Source organism: Symphalangus syndactylus, chromosome 7 (assembly GCF_028878055.3).
Source record: "Symphalangus syndactylus isolate Jambi chromosome 7, NHGRI_mSymSyn1-v2.1_pri, whole genome shotgun sequence".
Classification (NCBI taxonomy): Eukaryota; Metazoa; Chordata; class Mammalia; order Primates; family Hylobatidae; genus Symphalangus; species Symphalangus syndactylus.
In genome coordinates, this window is record NC_072429.2 from 101,624,803 (window position 1) to 101,644,160 (window position 19,358).

The window sequence follows — 19,358 nt, forward strand, 5'->3', positions numbered from 1 at the left end:
GGTGTGTGCCACCACGCCCAGCTAATTTTTGTATTTTTAGTAGAGACTGGGTTTCTCCATCTTGGCCAGGCTGGTCTCGAACTCCTGACCTCGTGATCCACCCGCCTCGGCCTCCCAAAGTGCTGGGATTATAGGCGTGAGCCACCGCGCCCGGCAAAATTAGGATACTTTTTAATCAGTGTTGGCCATTTTATTGATTTCTCCTCCCGAGAGAAATCAGCAGCCTACAGTAGAAAAACACATGCCTATGGCTGGGCGCAGTGGCTCACACCTGTAATCCCAGCACTTTGGGAGTCCAAGGCATGCAGATCATTTGAGTCCAGGAGTTCAAGACCAGCCTGGCCAACATGGTGAAACCCTGTCTCTACTTAAAAAATACAAAAACTTCCAGGCGTGGTGGCTCACGCTTGTAATCCCAGCACTTTGGGAGGCCAAGGCAGGCAAATCACCTGAGGTCAGGAGTTCGGGATCAGCCTGGCCAACATGGTGAAACCCCATCACTACAAAATACAAAAAAATTAGCTGGGCGTGGTAGTATGTGCCTGTAGTCCCAGCTACTCGGGAGGCTGAGGCAGAAGAGTCACTTGAACCTGGGAGGCAGAGGTTGCAGTGAGCCGAGATCCTGCCACTGCACTCCATCCTGGGTGACAGAGTGAGACTCCATCTCAAAAAAAAAAAAAAAAGAAAAAAGAAAAAAATGCCCATGTCGACTGGGCACGATGGCTCATGCCTGTAATCTTAGCACTTTGGGAGGCCGAGGCAGATGGATAGCTTGAGCTCTGGAGTTCAAGACCAGCCTGGGCAAAATGACGAAACCCTGTCTCTACCAAAAATACAAAAATTAGCTGGGGGTGGTGCGGTACGCCTGTGGTCCCAGCTACTTGGGAGGCTGAGATGGGAGGATCGCTTGAGCCCAGAAGATCAAGGCTGCAATGATCTATAATCATGCCACGCCACTGCACTCCAGCCTGGGAGACATAGTGAGACCCTGTCTCAAAATAAATAAATAAATAAATAAATAAATAAATAAATAAATAAATAAAATAAAAGTAAAAAAAAAGCCTGTGCCTAATTTGAAAGAAATTTATAAATTTTAAGTTTTTAGTCAGGGAAGTGGAAATGAACTGTCATAAAATGGGATGTTTTATATTTATTTTTGTTCCTAGTTACTAAGACAAGAATGCTATTCAAAGAAAGTGAATGAATAGAAAATAGGAGACACTATAATAGTATAACATCAAGAATGCTTAAAAAAACAGTCTCAGAATTGTTCTTTGTACATAAAAACAATGGTGCTTAACAATATATTGGTTCCTAAATCAAATTTCCAGCTGCCAGCAGCCATTCTTGAGTGGGAGGTGATTTAGTGCAAGCAAGTTGGTTGCAGCATGCCTCCTGCTTCCCAGGCACCGAACCCACTGGTAGCAGAGCTACAGGACTGTTGAGCACTTGGATCCAACATCCTACTGCTCATAGTGCCGTAAAACCATGAACTAAACCTTTTAATTGTTAGAGAACAATGGTCAGTAAAGCAAAATCGGTGTTCTTCCAGATGGCATTACTTGGGGCCTCCACTGCTGCTTGCTCCTGCCCTCTGGTTGCTTAGATCTTGGGGAGCCTTGTTAGATGGGTCAAAGCCTGCATGATCTGACAGCCTCAGTGAGCAGGCCAGAATTGCAGGGGAGAATGTGGGACAACATATTCTACAATGATGGCCTTACTATTAGGAGAAAAGCCCTTGGGAAACCTACTTCATGTTCTGTCATTTTTGCCATTTCGGGAAACTGCCAAACCTGCTTATTTGAAGTTCATCCATATTCTTCATCTCAAGCACCCAGAATACCAAATCAAAATGTGAGGAAAGCAGGAAGGTACTAGAATGTGGGGTCAAATATGGGGGCCTTCAAAGCTCGTATAATCAATCAATTCAACAATAAAAAATACAACTAGAATTTCAGTTTTATCATCATGGCCATGAAAATGGGAGAATATAGCCTTTGTGTTTTTCCTAGATGCATTCTAAGTTGTACTGTTAAAGAAATTTCTGAACTTTTACATACAAGTTTTTAGTTGGTCATTGTGCTCATAAAAATACTTTTAGAAAACAAATGAAACTTAGGAATGCTAATTTAGTAAAATGGCTGTCAAGATCTGGCAGGCTGCCGGACATCGTGGCTCACGCCTATAATCCCAGCTTTTTGGGAGGCCAAGGTGGGAGGATTGCTTGCTTAAGCCCAGGAACTCAAGACCATCTTGGATGACATAGTGAAACCTCCATCTCCACAAAAAATAAAAAATTAGCTGGGCATGTTGGCACACCTGTAGTCCCAGCTACTCGGGAGGCTGAAGTAGGAGGATCAATCAAGCCCAGGAGGTTGAGACTGCAGTGAGTTGTGATCGCACCGCTGCACTCCAGCCTGGGTGACAGTGAGACCTTCTTTCAAAAACAAACAAACAAAAAAGATCTGGTAGACTGAGTTAGATTATTAGGATTTCTAAAGATATATTTGAAATCAAATGATAAAATCCTATGAGTTGCTCAATGTTTTACATTTTAATAAGATTGGAGATTTTTCAAATTATGAAATATTTTCATGTCTGTGATATTTTCACTCAGCCTTAAAATCAGTACAGAAGAACTCCTATCCAAATTAAAATCACTGGATAACCTTAAACTTTCCCGTCTTGTCTCCTGATAACCTCCTGTTTATTCTTTAAAAATCAGTATAAGCATAATTTTCCTCTATGGAAATTTTAATGAATTTTTCCTGTAGGTAAAGTTATTTTTGCCTTCCTTGATTCCCAAATTCTATCTGTCCTAGCTCAATGGATTCAATATTTATTGAATTGCCCAGCATGGGTGAACCAATTACAAAAATGAAGACATGGGTATTGCTATGGTTTGAATGTCCCCTTCAAAACTCATGCTGAAACTTAACCCTCCATGTGGCAGTATTGAGAGGTAGGGACTTTAAGAGGATTAATAAATTCATTGATTAATGGATTAATGGCTTCATGGATTAATAGGTTATCATGGGAGAGAAACTAATGGTTTTATAACAAGAGGGAGAGACCTAGCTAGCATATGAGCACACTCACCCCCTTCACCATGTGATGCCCTGCACCACCTCAGGACACTGCAGAGTCCCCACCAGCAGCAAGAAGGCTCTCACCAGATTTGGCCCCTCAACCATAGACTTCCCAGCCTCCAAAACTGTGAGAACTAAATTTCATTTCTTAAAAGTTATCCAGTTTCAGGCCAGGGGTGGTGGGTCACTCCTACAATCCCAACACTTTGGCAGGCTAAGGCAGGAGGATTGCTTGAGGCCAGGAGGAGTTAGAAACCAGCCTAGTCAACATAGCGAGACTCTGTCTCTACAAAACAAAAATTAAATTTTTTTTTAATTTTTAAAAATGTTAAAGTAGGTTGGATGTGGTGGTGTGCACCTGTGGTCCCAGCTACTCAGGAGACTGAGGCAGAGGATTACTTGAGCCCGGGAGTTTGAGGCTGCAGTGAGCTGTGACTGTGCCACTGCACTCCAGCCTGGGTGACAGAGCAAGACCCTATCTCTAAATAAATAAATAAGTAACCAACCCAATTTCAGATATTCTGTTATAAGCAACAAAAAATCGACTAAGATATCTAAGAATGTAACTGTTAGATACTGTGGCAGGCAGCCTCTAACATGGTCCCCAGTGATCCCGCCTTTTGGTGTATAATCTCTTCTTCTTGAATATGGGCTGGATTTACTGACTTGTTTCTAATGAATAAAATTTGGCAAAGGTGACGGGATGTCACTTTTGGGATTAGGTTATAAGACAACTAGGGCTTTTTCTTGAGCACCTTCTCTCTCTCTGTCTCTCTCTCTGAAGAAAGCCAGCTGCCGTGTTCTGAGTACCCTCTGGAAGGGCCTGCATGGCAAGGAACTGATGTTTCCAGCCAGCAGCCAGCAAGAACTGCAAGCCTTGTGAATGAGCTTGGAAGCAGATCCTCCCTCACTCAAGCCATGATATGACAACAGCCTGAGACTCAGAGGTCAGTAAATTGTCAAGTTTGTATATCTAGTAAATAGCAGAGCCAAAATTCCTGTCTCTCAAACTCAAGATTTCCTCATCTATAAAATGTAGTAATTGTTCCACAAGGCCAGATGCGAAGTGTCATTTAGCTATAAGAGTCTAATGAATCTAGGTCCCAAATTAAGTTCATCATTGTCCCCTCCTTCCCCCTACACTGATCCTCTTCTTTCAGGCTCCCTGCCCATGTTTTTTTTTGTTTGTTTCTTTTTTTTCCCCTGCCCATGTTCTTGATTAACTCTCAAATCAGTCAGGCTCAAAATTTTGAAAATTTTAACACCCTCTTTTTTTCTCCCTTCTCATATGTAAAATGAGTTCTGTATGGTTTTATCTTGAAATTATTTTTTTGTTCTTCTCCCTAGTTCAAGCTTCTACCATATCATGTGTGGATAGTTGCAAAACCTACAGAATGTCCAGTTTTTCCTGGCCCAATCCACTTTGCGTGGATACTTCTCACACTAATCTTCTTTAAATGCTATTTTCATCAATGTCTCCAAAAACTGTAACAAGCCCCTGTTTCTTATAAATTATGTCCCACTCCTCTCCTGGCTTAGCTCTCCAAAAGCCAGCACCACCCTTGGGAGCCAGCTTTCTAATCCCCAACACAAACCTTCTGCTTCAGTCTATCTGGCTTGCTCTTGGGCCCTTAAGTTATCCATGCTAGTGTCTGCCTCTGAGACTTTGTATTGTCTTTGGATTGTTATTTTATTGTTTACTCAAATTCTGCCATCCATAGCATCCCAGCTAAATCCAACATCCTGCTCAGATCCCAAGAGGCGTCACTATTGCTAAACTTGACATCACAGATCTTTCTAGGCTCTTAAGGGCTACTATTCCCCATTAAACTTCCCTATTCTCTTTCCATACAAGTACCCAAAATGTAAGTGTCCCCACTCATCCATCTTATCCTGTACACTGGTCCCGAGACCCCCTTGCGCCTCCCCAAACTCATTCCCCCACTGCTTCATTCCTCCTCATACCTTTCTGCTGTACTCTCCGGAACCCCCACTTTATGGAGAGCAAACCATCCTACATCCCCAGTCTGTCTCCCACTCCTTGCCTGAACAGAAACTTGGCTATCTTACAAGAACATAGCTTCCCCTGCTGCTGTCTTGAATTGAGGGGTGTTTACTTTACCAGTCCTCATATACTGCGGGGTTGGGAGCAGGGTTGGCCTTCTCCCAGCTTCACGGTGCTACTGCCACACCATTGCTCTGAAAATAAATAAGAGATTAAGCCAGCTGGCATGCCCGCCCCCCATCCGTCCATGCCTGTATCATCTAACACCTTCCTGACACTCCTACGATGATTTTTTTTTAAAGGCACCTGGTTTATAATCTTTCTCTACTAGATTAAAGATCTTAAATTACAGCTTTAAAACAATATTTTTTATTATTCTTTCTCCTTAAAAATGTACTATAATAGGCCATGCAGGATGGCTCACACCTGTAATCCCAGTGCACGGCGGGGCTGAGGCAGGAGATTCTTGAGGCTAGGAGTTTGAGGCCAGCCTAGACAACATAGCAAGACCTCATATCTACAAAAAATAAATACTAAAAAAATTAGCTGTGCATGATGGCATATGCCTGCAGTCCCAGCTACGAAAGAGGCTGAGTGGGGAGGATTGCTTGAACCCAGTTTGAGGCTGTAGTGAGTTGTGATCGCACCTGTAAATAGCCACTGCACTTCAGCCTGGACAACAGAGTGAAACTGTATCCTTGAAAAAAACAAAGTGCTATAATAAAATCCCTCTATAATCTTATCTATCTGCACCCTACTCCAGTGATGACCACCATGCACAGCTTGGTGTGCATGCTTCTGAAACTGCAGTCTCGAGTCTACTTTAGAGGTCATTGTCTTTGTGGATTACCTTTAGAGAACCCTACCCTTCCTGCACTTTTATCTGCTCAACTCCAGGGACCTTCACCTGGCCCCCAACTATTTTGTATTAGAGGGCTTAAACTCCAACCTTCCTCCCTCTAACTACAACCTCCTTTCCCTTCTAGTTGCCTCATGCTGTCCCCATACCTGTTTTTGAGGTATAATCACCCAATCTTTTCTTTTTAATTGAGCTGAAATTCACATAACATACAAGTAACCATTTTAAAGTATACACTTTGGTGGCATTTAGTGCATTCCAAGTGCTGTGTAAATACTACCCAGTCTGCAGATTTAATGAAATCCCTATGAAAATCCCAATTTTTTTTTTTGCAGAAATAGAAAAATCCATCCTAAAATTTATATGAAATCTCAAGGGACCCTGAATAGCCAAAACGACTGATGTAGAACAAAGTTGGAGGGGTTCACACTTTCTGATTTCAAAACTTACTACAAATCTACAGTAGTCAAAACAATATGGTACTAGTGTAAGGACATATAGACCAATGGAATAGAATAGAGAGCCCAGAAATAAATCCTCACATATATGGTCAATTGATTTTCAAGAAGTATGCCAAGACCATTCAATGGGAAAAGGACAATCTTTGTAACAAATGGTGCTGGGAAAACTGCATATCCATATGCAAAAGAATGAAGTTGGATTCCTACCTTACACCATATATACAAATTAACTCAAAATGGATCAAAGATCTAAAGGTAAGACCTACTCTTAGAAGAAAATGCAGGAGAAAATATGACATTGGATTTGGCATATTTGTTTGATGTGATACCAAATACAAAGGTAACAAAAGAAAAAACCAACAGTGGACCCCGTGAAAACTAAAAACTTCTGTGCGTCGAAAGACACTATCAATAGGGTAAAAAGGCAACCTATATAATGGGAGGAAATATCTGCAAATCATATTCTGATAAGGGATATGTTTGAGATATTTCCAGAATATATAAATTACTTTTTAAAACAAAAATATACTATTTTTGTGAGGTAAAAGATAATTAAAATTTAGAGGCCGGGCGCGGTGGCTCACGCTTGTAATCCCAGCACTTTGGGAGGCCGAGGCGGGTGGATCACGAGGTCAGGAGTTCGAGACCACGGTGAAACCCCGTCTCTACTAAAAAATAGAAAAAAAATTAGCCGGGCGTGGTGGCGGGCGCCTGTAGTCCCAGCTACTCGGAGAGGCTGAGGCAGGAGAATGGTGTGAACCCGGGAGGCGGAGCTTGCAGTGAGCCGAGATTGTGCCACTGCACTCCAGCCTGGGTGACAGAGCGAGACTCCATCTCAAAAAAAAAAAAAAAAAAAAATTTAGAGGTTTATTCTCTCTCTATATATATGTATTTGTATATGTGTGTATGTGTGTATACAAATAGACCCCAACTTACGATGGTTTGACTTACAATTTTTCAACTTTATGATGGGTTTATTAGGGTAGTAAATGCATTTTTGACTTACACTATTTTCCATTTACAGTGGGTTTATTGGGATGTAATCCCATCATAAGTGGAGCATCATTTGTTTTATAGAATATATATGTTGAGGAAGACATATATAAGTTAGTATTATAAGCTTCATGAGATTAGGGGCCACATCTGGCATATGTAACATTTTTTCCCACAGTGCCTTGTAACAAGATCTTGACCCACAGTAAGTTTTCAATATTTTTAAAAATTAAATGAATGAATGACAGAGAAAGAATATTCTGTTTAATCCCTACATTACTACCAGCATTATTTTTCTAAAATTCAGATCCATTTGTGCTGTTCCTTGTTTAGAAATATTGTGTGACCTCACAGTGCCTTTAGAATCTGGTGTGAACTCCTTAGATGGTGGGCAGACCTTCTCTCCATCTGTTCTCGTGCTCAGCCCCCACATGGTACAGTAGAAAAGTGGCTTCAGCTTTCATGTACCTTGGTCAAATAGGGGCAACAGACACTACCTCAAGGATTATTGAAAGGATTAAATGAGGCCGGGCATAGTAGTTCATGCCTGTAATCCCAGCTCTTTGGGAGGCAGAGGTGGGCAGATCACTTGAGCTCAGGAGTTTGAGACCAGCTTAGCCAACATGGTGAAACCCGATGTCAACTAAAAATACATAAGTTACCCGGGTGTGGTGGCACGTGCTTGTAATCCCAGCTACTCGGGAGGCTGCGACAGGAGAGTCGCTTGAACCCAGGAGGTGGTGGTTGGAGGTTGCAGTGAGCCAAGATGGCACCACTGCATTCCAGCCTGGGTGACAGAGTGAGACTTGGTCTCAAAAAAAAAAAAAAAAAAAAAAAAAAGCAGTAGCAGCAGCCAGGCACAGTGGCTCATGCCTGTAATCCCAGCACTTTGGGAGGCCAAGGAGAGATCACCTGAGGTCAGGAGTTCGAGACCAGCCTGGCCAACATGGTAAAACCCCATCTCTACTAAAAATACAAAAAATTAGCCGAGTGTGGTGGTGGGTGCCTGTAGTCCCAGCTACTCAGGAGGCTGAGGCAGGAGAATCACTTGAACCTGGGAGGCGGAGGTTGCAGTGAGCCGAGATTGTGCCACTGTACTCCAGCTTGGGCAATAAGAGTGAAACTCCATCTCAAAAAAAAAAGATTAAATGAGGTGTCACCTGAAAATTTCCAGCGTATAGTTGTGATGAGTCAATTAACATGTTTCCTTTTCACCCTCCTGCATGCTGCCCTTCAGCGCACTATACTATTCACACTTTCAGAGTGTACATGTAATTTCACTTCTCCATATTTTGTTCATGCTTTCCCCACTGCTTTGTGTGTGTCTTCCCCATCTTCCACCTCTCTATAAAAATTAAATTGAAAGCTTCAAGACAAGTCTCAAATTGTACTTAGTAAAAGCTTTCTGACTCCCCCAGGAGGCCTTAATTCTGTCTTTATGCTTTCATGTAATTTTATAAGACGATTTCTAAGAAACTTTCATAGGCTATCTTATATTACAGTTATTTGTGGACATAACTTGTGGACATCTATATGTATCTTAAAAGCCCAAAACAATATTAATTAAACTGAGCTGATTTTGTTGACCAGGAAATTTGGATCTTAAATCTCATAACTGAAATATATCATAAAATCATCCAAAGCACGCTCTCTCTATACATAGTTCCTCTCTTTATGTGATAACACCCAGCCTGGCAGTATAGCACCCTTGCCACCCACAGCTCTCTGGAAGATATAGCTGTACAAGATAACATGAGGTAATGTGACTTCTAGGGATAGGTGGTGGTGGGGAAGCCCATCACTGCTTAGACCAGCGTCGAACATGCCTGACCCAGGTGGAGTAAATTATTTGCTCAGAAATGACTTGTATGGTCCAGGTTCTCTCAGAGGAGCCAGGCTAGTTCATGAAGAAGAAGTTTAGTGTGTATTGCCAGTTGAATGTGAGTACTGGAGCTCAGTGGTCTTCCTCATCTAGATCCAGGAAGAGCAGCCATGTTGTGCCTCACACAGGATGAAGAAGCCGAGGAAGACAGAATGTGGGAGAGGCTGGAGCTGGCTGAGAAGCAAAGACAAGGGGGACACAGAGGGACAAGCCACCCTGTCCCTGAGAATTCCCCAGTTCTCTGGCCAATTTGGATGAAACCCAGCAACTCTTTGTGTTCCATCCTTCGATACTGTGAGGTCTCTCTATACACTCAGTAAATGCCCTTTTTACCTCACTGGACTAATGCTTTTTAGAGTCACATGCATGCTGACTTCAACAAAGCAAATTGTTTATCTGAATCAACTCTGCCCTGTACCATGTCCAGTCACTTGAATTTCTATTTCATCTTCGACTCTCCATATGCTAATTATGACTTCGGGCAAATCTTTTGTTCGCTCTGTGTATTTGTCCATTTTCACATTGCTATAACGATACCATTGAGACTGGGTAATTTATAAACAAAAGACATTTAATTGACTCACAGTTCTGCGTGGCTGGAGAGGCCTCAGGAAACTTACAATCATCTTGGAAGGAAAAGGGGAAGCAGGGCACATCTTACATGGCAGCAGGCAAGAAGAAGAGAAAGGGGTAAGTGCCACACACTTATCAAACAAGCCCATCTCATGAGAACTCACTATCACGAGAACAGCATGGGGAACTGCCCTCGTGATTCAATCACATCCCACCAGGACCCTCCCTTGACATGTGGGGATTACAATTAGGATTGCAATTCAACATGAGATTTGGGTGGGGACACAGAGCCAAACCGTATCACTCTCTGTCTCAGTTTCTTTAGTAGGTAAAATGCAATAATTTCATATGGTGCTTTATCACTTTCCATACATTATCTCATGTGAATTTTTAAAAAGTTCTTATGATACAGGCTAATAATTTTTTCCCACGTTTTACAAACAAAGGAACTTTCCCAAGATCTCACAATTAAGTCCTAGTGAAATGGGACTCAAACACCAGTCTCTGACTTCTGTCTACTAAGGTGGTCATCAACTCTACCTCAGAGAATATAAATTTTTTTCAATTGTAAGTCTTTGCAGATTGATTAAGAGCCCCTTCTTGAGAATTTTTGGTGAAAGACTTTGAAGTCATAAGAGGTAACAGTGACTTCATATTATATTTGTATGAGTCCTGTTTCAAAATATATTGATAATGTGGCTGGGTGTGGTGGCTCATGCCTGTAATCCAGCACTTTGGGAGGCCGAGGTGGGCAGATCACCTGAGGTCAGGAGTTCAAGACCAGCCTGGCCAACACGGCAAAACCCCATCTCTACTAAAAATACAAAAATTAGCCAGGCATGGTGGCATATGCCTGTAATCCCAGCTACTCGGGAGGCTGAGGCAGGAGAATCGCTTGAACCCAGAAGGCAGAGGTTGCAGTGAGCCGAGATCATGCCATTGCATTCCAGCCTGGGCAACAAAGTAAGACTCCATCTCAAAATAGATGATAGATAGATAGATAGATAATGAATTCTGTGATAGGACCACTAGAGTGGAGATCTGTAGTTATAATAAAGTATTTTATTTCTAAAAATATGCATAATACTTGCCTGTGTCATGGGCTTCATGAAGAATTCCAGTTACTAGCTGAAAGTTTAATTGCAGGGTTTGGGGCTCAAGATGTTACTTATCCTCATGGGCAGTACCTGGTACTTCCCCACTGTAAAATATGCTAGCTCAGGTCACAAGGAACTTTGAGTGCTAGGATAGTACCACATGGTCCAGTTCCCCAGAGCTTCTTCCCAGTGTCTCCATAGCCACTCACACAGCCTGAGCAGGTCTTGCCACTGGCAGCTCTCTTCCCTTACTTCCTCCAGGCCGGGGGTTGGCCTGATTCTGCTTAGAGCCTGCATGCGGCTCCCTCAGAGCCTTGGGGTGGCCGATCTTTGCTGCTTCCCAGAACCACCTTGTACTCTTCCATGCAGAGCCCTGTTGAGTCACCATGCCTTCCTCCAGCTGCTGCCACAGACCACATGGCTTCTTTCTCAATTCACTCTGAAAGAGAAAAGTACGTTATGCAAACTAGGTCTGAGCACAAGAGCACAACCCCCTTCCTCCCCAACACAGAAGCACACTGGGGGCTCCTCGTGTAATTTAGAGGTTAACTAACACATCATGTTGCAACTGTGCCTATGTGAAAAAGAAATGGAAGGAGGAACCAGGTTTGGAGCTGATTCACTGCTGCAAGGGCTTACCCTCAGTCTGACCTGTGCAGTAAGACTGAGAGAAGCACCAAGGGTATGGCTGGAAAAGATCATAACATTAAAACTATTTTACTATAGTGATGATAGCTACCATTGTAGTGATATGCGATAATAGTAACAATGAAGTCTTTACTATATGCCATACTGTGTGTTAAATCTTTTATGTATGTTGTATATATAATACATGTAAAGCCTTGTTGTTGTTGTTGTTTTTGAGACATAGTTTCACTCCGTTGCCTGGGCTAGAATGCAGTGGCATGATCTCAGCTCGCTGCAACTTCCACCTCCCAGGTTCAAGCAATTCTCCTGCCTCAGCCTCCCGAGTAGCTGGGACTACAGGCGCCTGCCACCACACCCAGCTAATTTTTTTGTATTTTAGTAGAGCCGGGGTTTCAATGTGTTGGCCCGGCTGGTCTTGAACTCCTGAGCTCAGGCAATCTGCCTGCCTCAGCCTCCCAAAGTGCTAGGATTACAGATGTAAGCCACCGCACATAGCCCATGTAAAGCCTTTAACATAGTGCCTGGCACAAAGTAAGTGCTCAATAAAAAATAATCATAGCAGTATTATTTCGTTTATCTTAGCAACCATCCCGAATTATTTGCCAAGCCTTTGCTCTTCAGTCAGTCGTTCCTTTAGGAAATGTTTATTGAGTCTGTACTATGTACCCAGCACCATACATACATATATATATATATATATTTTTTTTTTTTTTTTTTTTTTTTTTGAGATGGAGTTTTGCTTTTGTTGCCCAGGCTGGAGTGCAATGGCTCGATCTCGGCTCACTGCACCCTCTGCCTCCCGGGTTCAAGCAATTCTGCAGCCTCAGCTTCTCAAGTAGCTGGGATTACAGGCGCCTGCCACCACGCCTGGCTAATTTTGTATTTTTAGTAGAGATGGGGTTTCACCATGTTGGTCAGGCTGGTCTTGAACTCCTGACCACAGGTGATCCGCCTGCCTCGGCCTCCCAAAGTCCTGGAATCACAGGTGTGAGCCACTCCGCCCAGCCTTCCCAGCACTATATTAGGCGCTGAGGATACTTAGAAGAGTGAATGCCTTTTCAGACATGGGTTCCAATCTGTCTTAACCACTATCTTTCTGGGTAACTTTGAGCATGCTTCTTAAGCTTTCTAAGCCTGAGTTTATTCAACTGTTAAATGAGTACAATAATTTCTATGTCATAGGATTGTTGATAGGACTAGAAACACATGCAAAGGTCTTAGCTCAGCTCAGTGTTCATATAAGGAGAAGCTCCTCAGTCAGGCCTGCTGGCTCACGTCTATAATCCCAACACTTTGGGAGGCTGAGGTAGGTGAATCAATTGAACTCGAGAGTTCAAGACCAACCTGGGTTACATGGCAAAACCCTATCTTTACAAAAAATACAAAAATTAGCTGGGTGTGGTAGTGCCTGCTTATAGTCCCATCTACTCAGGAGGGGGAGGCTAAGGTGGGAGGATTTCTTGAGCCTGGGAGGTGGAGGTTGCAGTGAGCCAAGATTGTGCCACTGCACTCCAGCCTGGGCAACAGAACGAGCCCGTCTCAAAAAAAAAAAAAAAAAAAAAATCAACTGGGTGCGGTGGTTCATGCCTGTAATTCCAGCACTTTGGGAGGCCGAGGCGGGCAGATCAGGAGGTCAGGAGATTGAGACCATCCTGGCTAACACGGTGAAACCCCGTCTCTACTAAAAATACAAAAAATTAGCTGGGCATGGTGGTGGGCGCCTGTAGTCCCAGCTACTGGGGAGGCTGAGGCAGAAGGTGAACCCGGGAGGCGGAGCTTGCAGTGAGTTGAGATCACGCCACTGCACTCCAGTCTGGGCAAGAGAGCAAGACTCCGTCTCAAAAAAAAAAAATTATTTACTATAGAACTTGTATATGTATTCTTGAAAAAGAATCCAAAAGGAGAACCTCTTCCCAGGGTCACAGAGTGATCAGTGCCACAGCTTGGACTTGGAGCATTAGCTTGTCTGCCATCTTCCTACTGCATCAAAGCAGAGATTGCCATGTGATTGCCCAGTGTGATTGAAAGTTTGAAGTCTGTATTTCTCTGAAAACTTTGGTGTATTTAGATTCTGTATGTCTCTTGGACAGATGAAGAGCTGCTGTACACAGAAGGGAGTTTTTTTTTTTTAATTGAGGAGTCTAACTCAAGAATAAATTCAAGGCCAGGCGCAGTGGCTCACGCCTGTAATCCCAGCACTTTGGGAGGCTGAGGTGGAAGGATCACCTGAGGTCAGTAGTTCAAGACCAGCCTGACCAACGTGGTGAAACCCTGTCTCTACTAAAAATACAAAAATGAGCTGGGGGTGGTGGTGTGTGCCTGTAGTTCCAGCTACTTAGGAGGCTGAGGCACAAGAATCGCTTGAACCTGGGAGGTGGAGGTTGCAGTGAGTTGAGATCGTACCACTGTTCTCCAGCCTGGGCAACAGAGCGAGACTCCATCTCAAAAAAAAAAAAAAGAAAGAAAAGAAAAGAAATTCGGATCCTTTAGAAATCTTCAGACACTTGGCATAACACGAAGTTAAAACAACACCCCCCTTAGTTCTATGATATTTCTGATGAAAAAGTAAGAAATATGAAGCCACAGAGCGAAACAAATATGTTTAAAAACCTCCTGAAGAGACTTTTTTTCTTTTTTGATTATCATCCAGAGACAACATTTGTTTGAAACTCTGAACAGAATCAGTTTGTAGGGATGAAACCCTCATTCTTCCCCGCCAGGGCCCAGACTTTCCACATCTCATACTCTGAGAACCTTAAAGTCTTCAAATGATTTGCAGTCCCAGCGAAGAAGCTAAAATCAAAACTGATTTGGGGAAAAACCATTTGCTTTCTGACCTCTTTGTACTCTTCAGAGAATTTTTGTATGCTTGTTTATTTTCTTAATGTCTCTTGGTTATGTTTTTTCCTGTTTTGGTTTCATATATGAAATGTTCCATCTGTGTATTCATTTTCTGGATTTATTCCCTAGAATTTTAAGTAAGAGTGTTTCTCAAACTTTTTTTTTTACTCCAACCCACAATAAGAAATATATTTTGCATGTTAACCTAAATACACATATATTTACATATATATCTAAAACAAGTTTCATGAAATAATACTCTTGCAATGAGGTATGCACTGTGGTTTTTTAAAATTCTATTCTACTTTATGTATACAAAAGTTGGGACAGAGGTTCAGGAGCAGGGAAGGAATGAATAGGTAGAACACGGCACTTTTAGGGCAGTGATAGATGCATGACATTATACATTTATCAAACCCCGCAGAATTGTACAACAAAAGAGTGAATCCTAATGTAAACTGCGGACTTATTACTTTTTAAGACAGGGTCTCACCCTGTCACCCAGGCTGGAGTATAGTGGCACAATCTTGGCTCACTGCAACCTCCACCTCCTGGATTCAAGTGATTCTTGTGTCTCAGCCTCCTGAGTAGCTGGGATTACAGGTGCATGCTACCATGCCAAGCTAATTTTTATATTTTTAGTAGAGACAGGGTTTCACCATGTTACCCAGGCTGATCTCAAACTCTTGGCTTCAACTGATCTGCCTGCCTCGGCCTCCCAAAGTGCTGGGATTATAGGCGTGAGCCACCCACCATGCCTGGCCAAACTATGGACTTTGGCTAATGCTAGTGTATCAATATTAGTTCATTAATTGTATCAAATATACTTTCTGTGCAATTTTTGTTTTAACCTAAAATTATTCTAGAGCATATTATAAATATTTGTAAAAGTAAAAAACAAAGTTGGTTTTAGCCTACTAAAATTGACTTTACTATCCATTAATGACTTGCTTTCCGTGGTTTGAAAACTTGTGGCCTGGTGGGGAGTACCCTGGGTTTCTGTTAGGTTGGTGCAAAAGTAATTGCGGTTTTGCCATTAAATGGCAATTACTTTTGCACCAACCTGATAACTACATCCCAGCCTCTGTCACTCTATAGAGCCTGGCCTTCACGAAGCCACAGAATAATGTCTCTCAGCTTTCTCATCTGAAAAATAGAGTGTTTGATCAGATGAATGCCAAAGTCCTTTCCAGATCCAAAATATTATAACTGTAAGTATAAATTCTCATTTTAAAATGTCTTAGAGTAAAAGAAAAGTCATGAAGCATGAATTGTAAATTATATGCATGTTATTTAGGCATGTTTTATGTTTTATAGGCATCAAATGGGTACTTTTCATCTTACTTAAAATAAGTAAAATGAAAAGTAGTTGTTCTCCAGCAAAATATATAAATTACATTTCTCTCTGAGTTCCTGATTCAAGATCTCTGTGGAAGAAGAAAAATAAAGAGCACCTAGGAATGATACAAATGATACTTTCAATTTTGGCACTTGTCTGCCCTACTGCCATGTCCTGATGAGAGTATCCCTGAACTCAGTTCTCATTGGTCATTTGACATTTGCTGGGAGCATACTATGGGCGAGGTCTTATGCTGAAGGTGAGCCTAGTGGTGTCTCACTTCTTGTAGCTTGGGTCAGGAAGTGGAAATCAGCTACTGTATCCCAGAACCTTCTTGCCTTCCCAGTCCCAAGGCCATGATGGGGAAGGCAGGTGCTGTGGGAAGAGTGTGTATAAGGTCTGATGGGGACAGACCTGGGGTGAATCTCAGTGGTGCTTCTCAACAGCTATAGATCCCTAGGTAAGTTATCTAATCATCTACCCCATAGTGTTCTCAGATGAAAATGGGGGTAATACCCCATCTCATAGGAGTTTAAAAGGGTTAAATAGGGAATGTAGCTATCATCTTGTGCCTGGAATTCTGCAAAGCATATGAAGGTGCCCTTGGAACTTCCTTCCCATTTTTCATATTTGTTCTGCCACCTCTACACCCAGCCCCACTTTCTGCAACCAATTGTATTATAACCCCCTCCCAAACACTTAATGCATCCTCCCACTCATGTAATTTGTTTAACTTGTTTTCTATTTATTTATTTTGAGATGGGGTCTCTGTCAGCCAGGCTGGAGTGCTGTTGCACGATCTCAGGTCACTGCAACCTCTGCTTCTTGGGCTCAAGTGATCCTCCCACCTCAGCCTCCTGAGTAGCTGGGACCATAGGCACACACCATCATGCCCAGCTAATTTTTTGCATTTTTGGTAGAAACAGGGTTTCACCAGGTTGCCCAGGCTTGTCTTGAACTCCTGAGCTCAAGTGATCCGCGTGCCTCAGCTTCCCAAAGTGCTGGGATTACAGGTGTGAGCCACCATGCTTGGCCTTACCTTATTTTCTAAGAACTGATGACCATAAGTAAGTTCTGGCACACACCACTTTGTATGCTTCCTCTCTCATCCCAACATGTCCGTGGAGATAAACCTCACTGACATGGAACCTCAGAGGCAGCTTGCAGAAGGAAAAATACATCACAACAAGATGGCAACATTCTTTAAGAGCTGCATTTCCAGTCCTCTGGCTTTGTTTCAGTGGGGCTGCTTTTAGGTTGATTGAATAACTAGCAGCAACGATAGTACCTAAATTATTAGTTAATGAAAGTCTGTAATTTGCTAGGCATGTGCTAACCAGTTTACATAAATTATCTCAAAGCCTCACAATAACCTTGAAAGGCTAGGTTTTCCCTTTCACAGATGAAGAAGTTGAATATTTGATTTATTTATTCATTAAGGAAGAGATTTTTAAATAAAAATATTTTTTTTGTAGAGATGGGGATTCCCTGTGTTCCCCAGACTGGTCTCGAACTCCTGGGCTCAAGCTATCCTCCTGCCTCAGCCACCGAAAATGCTGAGATTACAGGTGTAAGCTACCATGCCCAGCTAAGGAACAGATTTTAATGGATGCTTCTTATGTGAAAAACATGGGATTAGACACTGGGGATAGAAAACTGAATGACACGGAGTCCTTGCTCTTAGGAAATGTATGGTCTGTTGGGAAATCTGGCAGATCCACAGACAATTACAATCCTGGAGTAAACCTTGGGAAGGGTTAGAAGACACAGAAGATGGGCTGGGTGCGGTGGCTCACACCTGTAATCCTAGCACTTTGGAAGGCCAAGGCAGGCAGATTGCCTGAGCTCAGGAGTTCAAAACCAGCCTGGGCAACACGGTGAAACCCTGTCTCTACTAAAATACAAAAAATTAGCCAGGCATGGCAGTGTGCACCTGTAGTCCCAGCTACTCGGGAGGCTGAGGCAGGAGAATCGCTTGAACCCTGAAGGTGCAGGTTGCAGTGAGCCAAGATAATGCCACTGCATTCCAGCCTGGATGGCAGAGCAAGACTCCGTCTCCAAAAAAAAAAAAGAAGGAAACACAGAATATGACACCTGACCAGACTGAGGTTTGCATAGGAGGTAAGGATAGAAGCTGTATTAGTCCATCCTCACACTACTATGAAGAAATACCTGAGACTGGGTAATTTATAAAGGAAAGAGGTTTAATTGACTCACAGTTCTGCATTGCTAGGGAGGCCTCAGGAAACTTGCAATCATGGTAGAAGACAAAAGAGAAGCAGGCACCTTCTTCACAGGGCAGCAGGACAGAGGGAGTGCAAGCCGGGGAAATGCCAGACGTTTATAAAACCATCAGATCTCGTGAGACTCACTATCATGAGAACAGCATGGGTGAAACTGCCCCTATGATCCAATTACCTCCACCTGGTCCCACCCTTGACACGTAGGGATTATGGGTATTATTGGGAATTACAATTCAAGATAAGGTTTTGGGTATAGACACAGCCGAACCATATCAGAAGCCTCAGATTAAACCTAGTTAATCTGAAGTCTGTCCCATACCTTCCCCAACCCCCACACCAGATTAACAAACCTAGAGCAATTCCTCCAAATCTCCATAAGTACTTTCCTGCCATCAGGAAAGTACTAGTAAAAAGCAATGCCCAAGGACCATGTGAATCTTAACAGGACCCTCCCAGAGACAACATGTACTGAAGCTGGGAGGACCATATAGTTTATCACAAAAATGAAGACACTTTTGAGACTGAAAGGGGCCCTATTAACAATTATTCCAGGATAGCAGGTATAAACTAGATGTGTCCTGGCAACCTGGGACACAGGTTTAGGCTAAGTATAACCTAAGGGAAGGCCTGTAGTGAAAAGACTCAGGCTGAATGCTAACCAATGGGGAAAACATTGGGGGCAGTAGTTCCTTGATGTCCCTCAATCCTCTCCACTAAGCAGTGACATGGGCTTAAATCTGGGGCCTATTAAGCTCAGGGAGGCACTGCCTGACAGTGGACTGTGGGGGTGGGGGATGGTTGCTTTAGCAACAATCACAGAGGTCCCTTGGGAATTGTTACCAGGGTGAACTCACCAGCCAGGGGAATACCCCAGAAACAGCTGCCAGTGGGAGGAGGGCCAGCCTCACTGGTGATTGGAGTCCAGCAGTCCCAATGATTGGGAGTGCTGAGCCAAGCCCATGTCGTGCTTCGCTGATGCATGGCTGGGCTGAAGAAAGAGCTCTTTGAATTGTTCTTAGAAAAGAGTGGTGCCCAAAAGGCCAGGGCTCAAGAATGAGGCTGCCTCAAGCACAGTGCTTGGCAGGACACCAGGGCTGAAAGGTACAGTAAAGGCCTCCCAGAACCGCTTCTTGGAGCAGGGATTTGCATCACAGACTGGCCACTGCAAAGACAGATGGGAACTCACAGGTTTTGTGTGTGTGTTTGTGGTTCACTGCTGATGGACGCTTGTCAGAAGGCACCTGAGCCTTGGCCCAGCCTTCATGTGGAGAGAAAACCCAGACCTGTGTGAGCAGCAGGTACCTGAAGCAAGAGAAGCAAGGCCGTGC

The 19,358-nt window shown here is 43.1% G+C and overlaps 2 long non-coding RNA genes across 2 annotated transcripts in view; one reads left to right on the plus strand and one right to left on the minus strand.

Annotated features, from left to right (window-relative positions):
* Positions 1–19,358, plus strand: part of LOC129486690 (uncharacterized) — a 71,525-nt gene that overhangs the window by 11,703 nt on the left and 40,464 nt on the right. The window contains exons 5-7 of the long non-coding RNA XR_010121722.1: positions 3,874–4,036; positions 6,289–11,641; positions 15,547–15,659. This is a non-coding gene — a long non-coding RNA (uncharacterized lncRNA). The remainder of the gene's footprint in view (positions 1–3,873; positions 4,037–6,288; positions 11,642–15,546; positions 15,660–19,358) is intronic.
* Positions 1,430–18,151, minus strand: LOC134737129 (uncharacterized). Its single transcript, XR_010121723.1, has 4 exons — positions 18,005–18,151; positions 9,874–11,398; positions 5,160–5,288; positions 1,430–2,434 (listed from the first exon to the last, which is right to left on the minus strand). It is a non-coding gene; the product is annotated as an uncharacterized lncRNA (long non-coding RNA).